Raw genomic sequence first — 16580 nt, 5'->3', positions numbered from 1 at the left:
AAGAATATGAAGAAGAACAACAAACGTGGTTGTGGTTTTGCTGGAAAAATCTGATTCGTGGAATAATCGGGTATAAACTCTGAGATTGAAAAGATTTGCTGCACAAAGGAATTAAGGTATGATGTTATTTATGTATTAATCAATTGATTTGTTTAACAAGAAGAAGAGGAAAACCATACCTGGCGGTGAGGAGGTGTATTTAATAGCATTGCTTGGTTAAAGACAAGTAAAAATATCAAGAAAATTTCTTCCTATTGTGGTATCTAGGAGAACTATTGACTGTTAAAGACTTAAAAAGAAAATATAAACACTGGTAACTTCAGATGTAAGAAACTATCACCTATAGAACTGGCAAACCTATTTACTTCATATCGAGGCATAGAATTTAAAGGTGAGAAATATTGAAGCAGTGAATGTTAGGCCTAAAAATAGGTCTAATCCCGCAAGTATACGGGGTCAAGTTATAGTATTTCTAATAAGTCGAGTATCGTCCCAAGAGACAAGCTATTTTATCTAAATCTCGAATTAAACCCCCTTTCAAACTTTTGATTTGATTTGGAAACTACTATGAAAAAAAGAAAGCAATACTAATAGACTAATGAGAATGAAATCAAGATGAGAAGAAGAATCTAGGGATTTCGATTTCACCACATAAATGGACTACTTAAGACAAGCATTCAATCAACAAATCACTATTTGTTTATAACTCAAAACCTAGCTTAATGAACTAATTAGGTTTCAGATAATATTCTTTAATAACACAATTCAAAATTAAGAATGTATGATTGACTACCATATAAAACTAATTTCCTACACTATCATTCAAGATCTAAAAGGCATATCTCATCTAATAAATCAATAAAAGCATGAAATATCTAATTATAATACATGAATGATAACAAGGTTATAGAATCAACATGAAATGACAATCAATAGGCATTGAAGCTCAAAATAAGGATTCATTGATTTATAACATATCTCAAAATAAGCCCAAATATGGGTTTCCTCTACACCCTAGATACAAAATTTAGCTACTCATGGAATCTAAAATAATATTCATTGAATTCATAAAATAAATGGAATTACAAAAGATTAATGGAAAGAAATCACCAAGAATGTTCACAATCCATACTCCCATGTATCTCCATTTTGATGTCCAATTTAAGCTCCAAGTATCTCAAGAATATTGCTCAAAACTCCAAATAATAGCTTATTAGAAGATAAAAGAAGAGAAATTTAAAAGAGAGATAGAAGAAGAAGAGATTTTAGAGAAGAAGGTATGGAGAAATTAGAAGGTTAGAAGAAGAAATTAGAAGGAAAAGTAAATCTACAGAAAAGATGAAGGTGGTAGAGAAAAGAATGGTGGCTAGGGTTTTTAGTTGAGAAGAGGTAGAGAGAAAAGGAGGCTAAGAGAGGCTTAGAGGGGAAAAGAAGGGTTAGGGTTTTACAACTACAAGAAGGAGGAAATAGGGGCTAAGAAAAGAGAGGTTGGTTGGTGTTTATATAGGATTAGGGTTGAGTTGGGGTTAAAATTGGTAAAAAATGGAAAGCTGCTAAAAGGGTAATAAAAGGGTTTAAAAGGGCAAAACCCTAGTTAGGCTGGCGGCTAGGGTTTAAAGTTGGGAATTCGGATTATTGGATATAGCCGGATGTAAGATAGTAGGTCGCGGTAGGGACAGCAGCCGTCTGATCTTGGCGCGCTCGAATCTGGACGGACAGGAGACAACCACGCGTCCCGGAAGCATAGAAGTTAAGCTGCTTCGGCTGCACGGAATAAGTATAAAACACGGGATGCACAGAAGCCGTCGGATCTCAAAAAGGCGGTAGCGGACGACCAAGATTAAAACGTGGGCTCGGGATGCACGGAGTTAAGTTGCAACGGGCTACACATAAGCATCAACCGTCGATCTGGGACACGCGGAGAAGAACGGTCAAGATTAAAACGTGGGATTGGGGCTACCGGGTAAATTTGCAACGCGCTTCACTGGATCAAGCTTATAAGGGCTACTTCGCTGCTGAGCGCTAACACGGGAACCGCGTATACCAACCTCCATACATCGACACGTGTCCCTAAGCATACCGCGGGCCAGAAACTTGCCCGAACTTGTACCGAATGCTGACCAAATGTTGACCTGACTTTGACCTTGGTTTATTTCTTCGTCCGAACTCCGATTTGACTTCCGTTTTCTCCTACGGACTCGTCTCGACCTCTACTTTCCAACCATGCACTGACCTTGACCAAATTTCTAGAATATCCTTGACCCCAAATGACCAAAATACCCTTTATGCGTCTTTTTTTCATTTTTAACCGTTTTTCACACCTAACTCTGCAAAAGACACCTAATCAAGAAAACCAACCATTTTATTACAATAAAGACTCGAAACAGACTAACTCGGCTAATTTAAACGACTCTGATGGGACATTTTCATGACCCATCAAACATCCCCAAACTTAGATTTTGCTAGTCCTCGAGCAAAGCAAAATACAAGAAAAACCTAACTCACTGTCGGAGGAATCCCGGTTGCATTTAGCATATGCAACAAGCCGTTAAACCCCTAGGTTGCCCTAGTGGACGAGTTTTGTCTCGTGAGGGTTTCTAGAGAATGTACCCACAAAATTCAAAAACATTTCTAAAATACAATAGGGTCCAAAAGCACTCAAAGTCAACTAAGACGGACTAAAAATGTTTATCTCCTAGAAAATTTTAGCAAGCTAATAGGAATCAGTCAAAGTTAACAACACTATACAGACGTTAAAGATCTCTTCACTAATAATCTAGACTCAAAGTGTACGTGACTAGCCACAATGAGAATCACTTCAGTTCCAAGCAGACAGACCCTTGATCCCTATCTTAATACATTTCGCCTCGACTTTGGCCTCACAGACATACGCTCTAAAAGATGAATCACTCAGAAATGGTTCGCTCGTATGTGCGAGTGTGATCACGACTATAGACTCAACACATAAAAAGGGGTGAGGACAATATTTTAGAACGAATAATCTACAAAAAGGAATATAACCACTAAATGGAATGGGGAAGCTCACTTACCCTTCTCACCCACTCTACCCTCTAATAATGCTTCCTAAAGGTCAACGGATACAAGTGATGAGATGGATGGTGATGAGATCCCGAGAAAGTCGACGCCTTCAATGCTAGAGAACTTCAAGCAACTTCCATACTTAGCTTTTTGCTTCGAACACTTATTTTACATAACAAACTAAAGTTCACATGAACTTTTACACACATTTTCTATTTTTCAAGGATTTTTTTTTTTTTTTTTTTTTTTTTTTTTTTTTAAAGATCCAAAATAAACAATACAAACAATGCAATACCACAATACCAACACTAGTATTCTCAACAATCGACTTTTCTATTTTTCGCACTTTGCTTTCACATTCTTCTTTCTTTACTTTTCATGCCTTCGTTCTCGGAAATCATATGATGAATGGATGGTGGAGTATCCGTCTTCCTAAAGTTGACACTATTATCGGGTTTCATGGACTACAAGAGTAAGGTTTATTCGCTATCCTGATGTCACTCCTAGTGGCTATGGAAGTTGAGCACACGAGATCAAATGAGCTCTTTTTACAAATTTGCAAGGTTGAGTAGCTCTTCACTCTACTCAGAATCAGCGCAGAAGAGTACACTCAAAGGTAATAGAAAGGCTCAGAAATCTCACAAGGGTTAAGTCTCCACTAATGATTAATCTAGTTCTCTCAGAACCGTCTACCCTTCACTTCCATAATACTCACATGGCTAGCACACAGACGACCTCAAGACTCGAAATTCATGAAGAAACCTTTAACAACCGGATAGTACGATCAACTCGACTCTATAACTATTAACAAGCCAAAAACAACCATTAGACTCACATTTCCGGTCAAAATTGAAAAATTTTGAACCCTCTCGAATTTTCGAAATGAAGGACTTAGCAAAAAGTTCTTCCCTATCCCCAAACTTAAACCGAACATTGTCCCCAATGTTCTGAAGACTATGCCAAAATAAAAGATGAGAGGAAAGATATTACCAGACTCCACTGTCCTATATCAGAAGCATGGGTTGCCTCCCAAGAAGCGCTAAGTTTAAAGTCTTCAGCCAGACTAAGCTGAACATCGGGAATCACTTTTGATAGACAGGATTTTCGATAAAAACATCCACGGTTTCGGGTGGTTTTAAACGTTGACCATTGACTTTAAAACAAACACCATTTTTATCCTCAATATCAACCGCACCATGAGGATACACAAATTTGACAACAAAAGGCCCCGACCATCTAGAACGAAGTTTCCTAGGAAATAAATGCAAACGAGTGTTGTATAAAAGAACTTTTTGACCTGGTGAAAATGATTTTCTCAAAATGTTTTTATCATGAAACACCTTCATTTTATGCTTATACACTCTAGAACTCTCATATGCATCATTCCTCAATTCTTCTAACTCACTAAGTTGGAGTTTTCTCTCTCTACCTGCGTTGTCAAGCGAAAAATTCATTTGCTTGATAGCCCAATATGCTCTATGCTCTAACTCTACAGGGAGGTGGCAAGCCTTGCCATACACCAATCTATATGGAGACATTCCAATGGGAGTCTTAAACACTGTACGATAAGCCCATAATGCATCAGTTAGTCGTAATGACCAATCCTTTCTATTTGGATTAACCGTTTTCTCAAGAATGCGTTTAATTTCCCTATTGGAAACCTCAACTTGACCGCTTGTCTGTGGATGATATGGGGTGGACACTCGATGAGTAATACCATACTTTTTCATTAGAACCTCAAACTGCCTATTACAAAAGTGTGTTCCCCCATCACTAATAATCGCTCGCGGAGTACCAAAACGAGAAAGGATGTTTTCTTTTAGAAACTTGATCACAACTTTGTGATCATTCGTTTTGCAAGCAACCGCCTCTATCCACTTAGACACATAATCGACCCCGACTAAAATATATAGATTGCCGAAGGAGTTCGGAAATGGACCCATGAAATCGATGCCCCATACATCGAAGACCTCAATGACAAGAATAGGATTTAGGGGCATCATATTTCTACGTGAAATACTCCCCAACTTCTGACATCGCTCACAAGCTACACAATATGCATGGGTATCCTTAAATAAAGACGGCCAGTAGAAACCACATTGTAAAATTTTGGCGGCCGTCTTTTTGCTACTAAAGTGACCCCCACATGCATGGTCATGACAAAAGGAGATGACGTTGGTTTGTTCACTATCAGGGACACATCTCCTAATAATCTGATCGGGACAATACTTAAACAAGTATGGATCGTCCCAGAAGAACCGCTTTACCTCAGACAAGAATTTATCACGATCTTGCTTAGTCCAATGTTTGGGCATTTGTCCCATAACAAGATAGTTCACTATGTCTGCGAACCAAGGTAATTGGGAGACTACAAGAAGTTGTTCATCAGGAAAACTCTCTCTAATAGGTAACTCATCATTTACGGACTCCACAACAAGCCTAGATAAGTGGTCTGCTACAACATTTTCGGAACCTTTCTTATCCCGTATCTCTATGTCAAACTCTTGTAGCAAAAGTATCCATCTAATCAACCTAGGTTTGACCTCTTTTTTAGAGAGGAGGTACTATAATGTGGCATGATCAGAAAATACTATGACCTTAGAACCTACTAGGTATGATCAAAACTTCTCTAAGGCATAAACAACAGCTAACAACTCTTTTTCAGTGGTCGAGTAGTTGAGTTGTGCATCATTCAACGTCTTACTAGCATAATAGATTACGTGAAGTAATTTGTTTTCACGCTGACCTAAAACGACTCCTATTGCATAATCAGATGCATCGCACATGATCTCAAAAGGAGCTTTCCAGTTAGGCGGTTGAACAATAGGAGCAGTAGTAAGCAAAAGTTTGAGTTTATCAAAGGCCTCTAGACAAGCATTATCAAAGACAAACTTGTTCTCTTTTGCCAAAAGATTACAAAGAGGTCTTGATAACTTACTAAAGTCTTTGATAAATCGACGATAGAAGCCAGCATGCCCTAAGAATGATCGGATGTCTTTAACTGTTTTTGGTACAGGAAGACTTTTTATCAATTCTACTTTGGCTTTATCTACTTCTATACCCTTAGCTGAAATGACATGCCCTAGGACAATTCCTGAACGAACCATGAAATGACACTTCTCCCAATTAAGCACTAAATTCTTCTCTTTACATCTAACCAACACGAGTGTGAGGTGATGTAGACATTCATCAAATGATGACCCGAAGACTGAAAAATCATCCATGAAAACTTCGAGAAACCTTTCTACCATATCAGAAAATATGCTCATCATACAACGTTGAAAAGTAGCGGGTGCATTACACAACCCAAACGGCATACGACGATAAGCATAAGTTCCAAATGGGCAAGTGAAGGTTGTTTTCTCTTGATCTTCAGGAGCAATGGCAATTTGATTATACCCGGAATAGCCATCTAAGAAACAATAGTAACTATGTCCTGCCAGTCTCTCGAGCATCTGATTAATGAATGGAAGAGGAAAATGATCTTTCCTCGTGACCGTGTTCAACTTCCTGTAGTCTACACAAACACGCCACGCAGTGGTCATCCTGGTGGGTATTAACTCATTGCACTCGTTTCTAACTACAGTAATGCCTGACTTCTTGGGAACAGTTTGAACAGGACTGACCCAAGTGCTATCTGAAATAGGGTAGATAATACCCGCATCTAATAATTTCAGGACTTCAGATCTCACAACTTCCTTCATATGAGGGTTAAGTCGACGTTGCATCTCTCTCGAAGGTTTAGCATCTTCTTCTAAGTAAATGTGGTGCATGCAAACTAACGGACTTATACCCTTGAGATCGGCTATAGACCATCCTAGTGCCTCTTTGTGTTCTCTTAGGACATCTAACAATCGACCCTCTTGTTCTTTCTCTAGCTCGGATGCAATAATAACAGGTAGGGTTTCTGAAGGTCCTAAAAATGAATATTTCATGTTCTCAGGTAAAGGTTTCAACTCTAAGGATGGTGGTTTCTCGATAGGCTGAGACGACTCTGAGACAGAGGGTGATTTGGACTCATCACTTGCCGATGGTTGAGTTGTCTCTAAAGTTGATGCCAACTTGGTTCAGAGATTGTGAGGGATTCAGTTTTCGCTTTCCATTTCTTAGTATCCAGTAATGGGGTGGAATCTAATAAAGCATTCACCTCATTGATACTACCTTCCTCATCAAAATCTAAACCAAAGTAGGCCAACAATGTTTCCAACGGGTCATCTGATAGAGTTGTTGGTAAAGAATCCTGAACCAACATATCTATCAAATTTAATTCGTTAAAATCATCAACATCATCGGGGTGAAGTCCAGCATGGAAGATGTTCATCTCTACAGTCATATTTCCAAAAGACAATTTCAACAGGCCGCTACGACAATAGATGATAGCATTGGATGTAGCTAAGAATGGTCGCCCTAATATGACAGGTATTTGATATTTGGAATTATGGACTGGCTCAGTATCTAAAATGATGAAATCAACAGGAAATAAGAATTCACCAACTTTGATCAAAACATCTTCGACTATGCCACGTGGGTGCCTAACAGATCGATCCGCTAACTGAAGGACCACAGAGGTTGGTTTGATCTCTCCTAATCCCAACTGTAAGTACACAGAATAAGGAAGAAGGTTAATACTAGCACCAAGATCTAATAGAGCACGCTCTATTTTATAATCTCCTATGGTACATGGTAATGTAGGACTTCCTGGATCCTTGAACTTAGGTGGAATATTTTGTTGGATGATCGAACTAACATTCTGAGTAAGGAGCACTTTCTTATGCACATTCATCTTACGCTTACTAGTATATAAATCCTTAAGAAACTTGGCGTAAGCTGGGATCTGTTTGATCGCATCTAAAAGTGGAATGTTGATACTAACTTGTTTGAACAACTCCATTATCTCCTGAAATTGAGATTTCTTCTTTGACTCGACCAAACGTTGAGGGTATGGAGCTCTAGGGACATAAGGCTCGGATACTAAGGGTGGACTTTCTGACTCAGGAGCCTTTTCAGGCTCATCCCTCGAGACTCTGGTTGGCAACGAAGATGGCTCGTTCTCTAACTCTTCCTCTTCAGGAGCTCTTACCTTGTTGTCCACAATTTTACCACTTCTAAGGGTTGTTATCGCATTAGCTTCATCTGGTGGTGGTCTACCCAATAGACCTTTGGGGTTCTGCTCAACCTGACTCGGAAACTTACCTTTCTCTCTTTGGCTAAAGGCTTCGTGAAGTAGACCTATTTGGGTTTCTAGCTTAGTCAAAGATTGATGGGTAGATGTTTCTAGCCTAGTAAAGGATTGACGGGTGGATTCTTGAAATTCCTCATGGTTCTTAGTTAACCTGTCCTGGTTCTGAGCTAGCATATGCATGGTGTCCTCTAATGATGTCTTCTTTTCAGGTGGATGTTGGACACTGGGCTGAGCATAAGGGTTGCTAGGTGCATTAAACCCATGAGGGTTCATAGAACTACTAGGCTGACTCTGGTATTGACCTTTAGACCAAGAGAGATTGGGATGATTTCTCCAGCCTGGGTTATACGTGTTAGAGAAAGGATCATACTTCTGACGATTGTCTTGCCTAGAGTTTTGATAGAGAGCATGAGCTTGTTCTTTGTTTGCAGACTCAAAGAATAAGGCACATTTGTTCTCCGTATGAGTAGGGTCTCCACAGACTGAACAAGGGTAAGAGATGGGTTCATTTCCAACATTCATGACATGAGTGGGATCCTCCGTGAAGGTTTTAGGTTGATTCATCACTAAGGCTTCCAACCTTCTGGTAATGGCGTCAAGTTTGGACTCAGAAACATCGATCCTATAAATCCCGCCCTTAGTTGGATTAGGCTTTGCCCGAGTGATAGGTTCTCTAGAAGTTTCCCATTGTTGGGATTGTGCGGCTAGTTCCTCAAGAAAATCCATGGCCTCATCGGCGGATTTGTTGGAGAACCCGCCATTACAAAATGACTCAATCATGGAGGTGGTAGGATAATCTAGTCCTTCATACAACAGTTGGACTAGTTTCATTTTTTCGAACCCATGATGTGGACACTCTAGAAGAATGTCTTTGAATCTCTCAATATAAGAGTAGAGAGATTCTCCTTGGAGTTGCTCGAAATTAAGCAAACTCTGCCTTAAAGCTCTAGTTTTATGGTTGGGAAAGAATTTTTCTAGAAAGACACCACTAAGTTCTGCCCAAGTAGAAATAGACTCAGGTTGTAAGGCATACAACCACGACTTTGCTTTATCCTTTAGAGAAAAAGGGAACAACCTTAATCTAACGGCATCAATCGAGTTAGGGACGTTCATGGTCTTGCAAACGTCCTCAAATTCCCTAACATGATAATACGCGTTCTCGTTCTCTAAACCACGAAACACCGAAAGCATATTGATGATTCCCGACTTTAACTCGAAATAAGTGTTAGTCGGGGGTAGCCTAATGCATGATGGTTGGCTAACTCTAGCCGGATGCATGTAGTTTTTGAGAGTCATAGGTTGATCCTCGACCCTAGCTTGATCAACGTGATCCTCCATAGACTCGTTTAAAGAGAGGTTTTCAAGTAAAATACTCAAATCAGACTCTTTAACAAAACGACCTCTCTTATCACGTAACCTAGGGGGCATAAACCAAAAGACAAGACAAGGGACTCTTTTTGAAAAAAAAATTTTTTTTTTTGAAAAGAAAAGAAGTAAGGAAACTACGAAGATCCTAAGGAAAACAACAAAGCAAGCAAGCTGACTCCACCAAGCAACCTAGACACAATCTAGACGACCGGGTAGTCTTTTTCACCTAAAAATTGATCTAGACAGCTTCTACTTCTCACCAAACTTGAACTATGATTCTTATGAGGAGTTACTCCGTCACAGTACAACGATCAAGAATTGTGTTCTTGGATCGTTCCCTCTTCCTGGGAAAACTCCTAATACTAATCAAGTTCGAGATTTGTCAAGAGTGTCCTATAAGCTCGTTACCCTTTGGCCAATGTCTAAATCAGATTTTAGTTTTAAGTGAGGCTTGGGATCGGCGATGTTGTTACCTAGATGGGCAAGAGACCGGTGATGAAATCCGACTCCTATCTTGTAATGGGTTGATGCCCTTACTAATATGATAATTAAACTAATAGTTCGACAATCAATTAGCAAGCAAAAAACATCACAAGTACCCACTTACAGGAGATTCGTGGGTGATCAAGAAGTTACCTCCCGTTCAAGACGGGCGATGACCTTTGTAGACGACCCAGGCCACTCTCCCGTGAGTGTTCGAACCCGAGGCTTCGTTTTGGTTTTCGGTTACAATTAAAACGCCCTCTAATTTAGGGTCAAAACGTTTAAACCAAAAATAAAAACTAGAAAGTCTAAAAGTCTCTCTCTCACCAAAAATAAAATTAAAAAAAAAAAAATACTAAAAAAAAATGTAAATTTTCCTTCTTGAGCTCCTCTCCTTGTTGCGCCTCTTCCTTTGCTCCTTAGCGTTCTACACACCAAAAATGGAAAAGCAAGTCAAAGTGTCCAAAAATAAAAACTTACCAAAAATAGAACTTTCCAAATATAGAAATAAGATAAGACAAATTCAAGCTTAGTCCCCGGAAGCGGCGCCAAAAACTTGTTAGGCCTAAAAATAGGTGTAATCCCGCAAGTATACGGGGTCAAGTTATAGTATTTCTAATAAGTCGAGTATCGTCCCAAGAGACAAGCTATTTTATCTAAATCTCGAATTAAACCCCCTTTCAAACTTTTGATTTGATTTGGAAACTACTATGAAAAAAAGAAAGCAATACTAATAGACTAATGAGAATGAAATCAAGATGAGAAGAAGAATCTAGGGATTTCGATTTCACCACATAAATGGACTACTTAAGACAAGCATTCAATCAACAAATCACTATTTGTTTATAACTCAAAACCTAGCTTAATGAACTAATTAGGTTTCGGATAATATTCTTTAATAGCACAATTCAAAATCAAGAATGTATGATTGACTACCATATAAAACTAATTTCCTACACTATCATTCAAGATCTAAAAGGCATATCTCATCTAATAAATCAATAAAAGCATGAAATATCTAATTATAATACATGAATGATAACAAGGTTATAGAATCAACATGAAATGACAATCAATAGGAATTGAAGCTCAAAATAAGGATTCATTGATTTATAACATATCTCAAAATAAGCCCAAATATGGGTTTCCTCTACACCCTAGATACAAAATTTAGCTACTCATGGAATCTAAAATAATATTCATTGAATTCATAAAATAAATGGAATTACAAAAGATTAATGGAAAGAAATCACCAAGAATATTCACAATCCATACTCCCATGTATCTCCATTTTGATGTCCAATTTAAGCTCCAAGTATCTCAAGAATATTGCTCAAAACTCCAAATAATAGCTTATTAGAAGATAAAAGAAGAGAAATTTAGAAGAGAGATAGAAGAAGAAGAGATTTTAGAGAAGAAGGTATGGAAAAATTAGAAGGTTAGAAGAAGAAATTAGAAGGAGAAAGTAAATCTACAGAAAAGATGAAGGTGGTAGAGAAAAGAATGGTGGCTAGGGTTTTTAGTTGAGAAGAGGTAGAGAGAAAAGGAGGCTAAGAGAGGCTAAGAGGGGAAAAGAAGGGTTAGGGTTTTACAACTACAAGAAGGAGGAAAGAGGGGCTAAGAAAAGAGAGGTTGGTTGGTCTTCTAAAGGTGTTTATATAGGATTAGGGTTGAGGTGGGGTTAAAATTGGTAAAAAATGGAAAGCTGAGGGCTAAAAGGGTAATAAAAGGGTTTAAAAGGGCAAAACCCTAGTTAGGCTGGCGGCTAGGGTTTAAAGTTAGGAATTCGGATTATTGGATATAGCCGGATGTAAGATAGTAGGTCGCGGTAGGGACAGCAGCCGTCTGATCTTGGCGCGCTCGAATCTGGACGGACAGGAGACAACCACGCGTCCCGGAAGCATAGAAGTTAAGCTGCTTCGGCTGCACGAAATAAGTATAAAACACGGGATGCACAGAAGCCGTCGGATCTCAAAAACGCGATAGCGAACGACCAAGATTAAAAAGTGGGCTCGGGATGCACGGAGTTAAGTTGCAACGGGCTACACAGAATCATCAACCGTCGATCTGGGACACGCGGAGAAGAACGGTCAAGATTAAAACGTGGGATTGGGGCTACCGGGTTAATTTGCAACGCGCTTCACTGGATCAAGCTTATAAGGGCTACTTCGCTGCTGAGCGCTAACACGGGAACCGCGTATACCAACCTCCATACATCGACACGTGTCCCTAAGCATACCGCGGGCCAGAAACTTGCCCGAACTTGTACCGAATGCTGACCAAATGTTGACCTGACTTTGACCTTGGTTTATTCCTTCGTCCGGACTCCGATTTGACTTCCGTTTTCTCCTACGAACTCGTCTCGACCTCTACTTTCCAACCATGCACTGACCTTGACCACATTTCAAGAATATCCTTGACTCCAAATGACCAAAATAACCTTTATGCATCTTTTTCTCATTTTTAACCGTTTTTCATACCTAACTCTGCAAAAGACACCTAATCAAGAAAACCAACCATTTTATTACAATAAAGACTCGAAACAGACTAACTCGGCTAATTTAAACGACTCTGATGGGACATTTTCATGACGAGAGTCATTTCCACCTTGGCAGTTCTTCGGAAGGTGGTTCCTGGCGACTTCTCGGTTTTCCCCTTATTCTCTTTTTTTTTTTGCAATTTGTTCTGTAATAGACCCGGGTCCCCATGGCTATCTTGATGTCCTTAACTGTAATATCTTCTGTAATAGAGCTTTTTTGAGAATTAATAAAAGGTTACCTTTTTGCTTTTCTGATTTCGTGTTACTTCCTTCTTTTCCCGCGCTTAGATCTGTTGATCTTCTACTTTCTGTTTGTTTCTACTTGTTGTGAACCTTTGATGGTTATGCCCGTTCATAATGACCATTGTGCCCTATAAATACGTTCGAAAGTGGGGTAAGAATACCCTGTAGTTTGTCATGGCTCTTCTAATGGTTAATGGAACTCTTCCCGGAGGTGCTATACAGGTGGCTTTCTATATGTCTCTTAACGATGATGACGTCTCCATCGCACCTGTGTATGGAAGTGGCTGGTGAGGGTTTCATCGAAGTCCTTCGTCCTCGAGACTTGCTGGATGAAGACAACCTTTCGGTTTTACTCACAGCTAACTCTCTCTATCCCTTGGTTTGTTTGCTGACCAGAACCTTGAGTACTTCTCAGCCTGCACTATTATCATCCATTGGATTTCTAGTGGTCGTCCTGGGGATGTTCGCCTTCTTGCCGTGCTTGTTAAAGCATCGGTGGAAGTGCCTGATCCTCCTACTGCTCCTTCTTCTTCTTCTGATGCGTAATCATCATGATTTCACTATTTTTAATGGATGTTTCTTGATGGTTGTCTTCTTTATTTTTGTCTGGTATGTTCTAGTCTTGTGTCAATGTTTGTCACTGCTTCCTTCCTACAAAAAAGAAACATTGGCAGGAGGAGTTTGTGTCATTGTTAGTATCACCCTAGGCTTACAAATGTGGTTTTCCTAACTTACTACGCATGCTCCGAATGATTGCTTCTGCACAATGAAAACCAATAAGACCTATTCTAGTATGACCTAATTGACCAGCTCCCTCTGCAAAATAAAGCCCTGTATAAATGTTTCGAATAATTCCTGAGTCTGGGCTCTGCCTCTGGTCATTGCTTTCGCTACCAGGGCCATAGTTTAACTAGGACCTCTCCTTAGGCCCCTGGTTGTTGCCCTCGTTACAAGGTTGTTTCGTTGGCTTGAGCACGACTAGTTTAACTAGGACTTCTCCTTAGGCTCCTGGTCGTTGCTCTCGCTACCAGGGCTGTTTCGTCGGCTTGAGCATGACTAGTTTAACTAGGACTTCTCCTTAGGCCCTTGGTCGTTGCTCTCGCTACCAGGGTTGTTTTGTCGGCTTGAGCACGACTAGTTTAACTAGGACTTCTCCTTAAGCCCCTGGTCGTTGCTTTTGCTACCAGGGTTGTTTCGTCGGCTTGAGCACGACTAGTTTAACAACGACTTCTCCTTAGACCCGTGGTCGTTGTTCTTGATACCAGGGTTGTTTCGTCGGCTTTAGCACGACTAGTTTAACTAGGACTTCTTCTTAGGCCCCTGGTCGTTGCTTTTTCTTCCAGGGTTGTTTCGTCGGCTTGAGCACGATTAGTTTAACTAGGACTTCTCCTTAGGCCCTTGGTCGTTGCTCTCGCTACCAGGGTTGTTTTGTCGGCTTGAGCACGAGTAGTTTAACTAGGACTTTTCCTTAAGCCCCTGGTCGTTGCTTTTGCTACCAGGGTTGTTTCGTCTGCTTGAGCACGACTAGTTTAACTGGCCCCTGGTCGTTGCTCTCACTACCAGGGTTGTTTCTGCAAATAATTAAAGGCCAAGTGCCCTAACTAGGGCACTAACTTTGTATTTATAGAAAAATATAGAAATGTACAATGACGGTTTTACCCTTATTACATAAACAATAATAAACCTATATATATTGATTTACACCCCCTTCAAGCCGAACGGCCGTTAACTAGTGAGAGCTTGAAACACAAATCATGAAACCGAGAGAAGGATAAACCCTTGGTAAATAGGCCAGCCACTTGAGAATCGCCTGGTAGGTAAGTAACACGTAAGTTTCCCTTGGTAACTTGTTCACGAACGAAATGAAAGTCGATCGCAGCATGCCGAGTTCGAGAATGTAGAATTGGATTGACTGCCAAGTAGGTGGTGCTTATATTATCACAATGTATAGTTGGTGTTGTGGGAGAAGAAAAACCAAGTTCCTTTAGCAAATTTTGTAGCCAAATGATATCGGCACTCGCATGGGCCACAACCCTATATTCAGTTCTCGGTGGATGAACGGGCCACTGTGGGCTGAGTTTTGGAGGCCCACATTATTAAGTTCGGTCCAAGAAACACACAGGCCCCTGTGGTGGATCGCCGGTCGTCAGGTGACCCAGCCCAATCGGCGTCGGAAAATCCTAAAATAGGGAGAGATGTAGCTGATCGGAAAATAAGACCACGATCAATTTAACCTTTTAGAAACCGAAGAATTCTCTTAGCAGCAATCCAATGAATTGTAGTGGGATGATGCATAAACTTAGACACTTGATTTACCGAGTAAGCAATGTCCGGCCTAGTTACTGTAAGATACTGGAGAGCTCCGACGAGGCTTCGAAATTCTTGAGGATTAGATAGAGGAACACCATCAGACTTAGATAATTTTGAACCAGTAAGAACTGGAGTAGTAACCGATTTTGACTCATGTAGACCAAATCTTTTTAAAAGATCAAGTGTATATTTCAGTTGAGTTAGAGTAAGAGAAGAAGTATTTCGAGAAACCTCCATGCCCAGAAAGAAACTTAAATCTCCCAAATCAGACATATCGAAATTTAGTTTCAGGGCTTCAATTAGACGAAGTAAATCATGATTCGAAGAACCAGTAACAATAATGTCGTCAACATATAATAATAAGATGGTAATACCTGATTTATGTTGTTGATAGAACATCGATGGATCCGAAATTGATTGTAAAAACCCCAATTTAAATAAGCAAGTACTGAATCGATGATGCCAGGCCCTTGGTGCCTGCTTGAGACCATACAAAGCCTTATTGAGCTTGCAGACATGATTAGGAAACTTAGGATCTTCGAAACCCCTTGGCTAATTCATGAAAACCTCTTCTTGAAGATCACCATGGAGAAAAGCGTTTTTCACATCAAGTTGTCTGATTATCCATTTACCAGTGACAGCTAAGGAGAGTACTGTTCGGATTGTAGCCGGACGGACAACAGGACTGAAGGTTTCGGCATAGTCAATGCCCGGTTGTTGTGTGTAACCACGAGCTACTAATCGAGCCTTGAATCGTTCGACCGAACCATCAGACCTCTGTTTGATACGATAAACCCACTTGCAATCAACGAGATTCATATTTGCTTGTTTGGGGACTAAAATCCAAGTATTATTTTTGTGAAGAGCATGTAGCTCGTCCAACATTGCTTTACGCCAGTGATCATGCTTCGAAGCTTGAATAAATGTTGACGGTTCTTCAAGGTATTTAGATTGGGATTGAGAAGAGGAAAGATTAGTATCAGTAAGGAGAACTTTTGGTTTTCTAGTGCCGTCCTTATTTCGTGTAATCATTGGATGATGAGAGACAGTGGGTTTTGTTTTAGGGTTTATGAGGGAAGAAGACGAAGAAGGGGGACCAGATCTGTTGGAAGGAATTTGGGGTGGAAGAGAAGACGCGTGGTCAGTGGTCGGTATAACAGACGTGGCAGGAGGAATAGAGGTGGGTGTTGTCTGCGTAGGCAGAGGAAGAGAATCAGAAGACACGTGGGGGACCACCGACACAGGTGTCGTCTGGGATTGATTAGCTGGACTCGAATGGATAGGATTTGAAGGAGGTAAAATGTGTGGCTGAGAAGAGATTGAATTTGCGTTTGGAATGATGGTGGGACCACGAGATACAGCTGGAGATGTAGGGGAAGGTAAAGAGGGATTCGAATTTTGAAAGGACCAAGTTAG

General features: G+C 40.2%; 1 pseudogene; it reads right to left on the bottom strand.

The window, feature by feature from the left end:
* Positions 1-4121: 4121 nt before the first annotated feature.
* Positions 4122-9559, bottom strand: LOC147531624 (uncharacterized; annotated as a pseudogene).
* Between the last annotated feature and the right edge of the window lie 7021 nt (positions 9560-16580).

Source organism: Eschscholzia californica, unplaced genomic scaffold (assembly GCF_041429995.1).
Source record: "Eschscholzia californica isolate CP2 unplaced genomic scaffold, dmEscCali1.0.p SCAF_6, whole genome shotgun sequence".
Taxonomy (NCBI): Eukaryota; Viridiplantae; Streptophyta; class Magnoliopsida; order Ranunculales; family Papaveraceae; genus Eschscholzia; species Eschscholzia californica.
The sequence above is the reverse complement of the archived record's forward strand: the minus strand, read 5'-3'. Positions and strand labels throughout refer to the sequence as shown.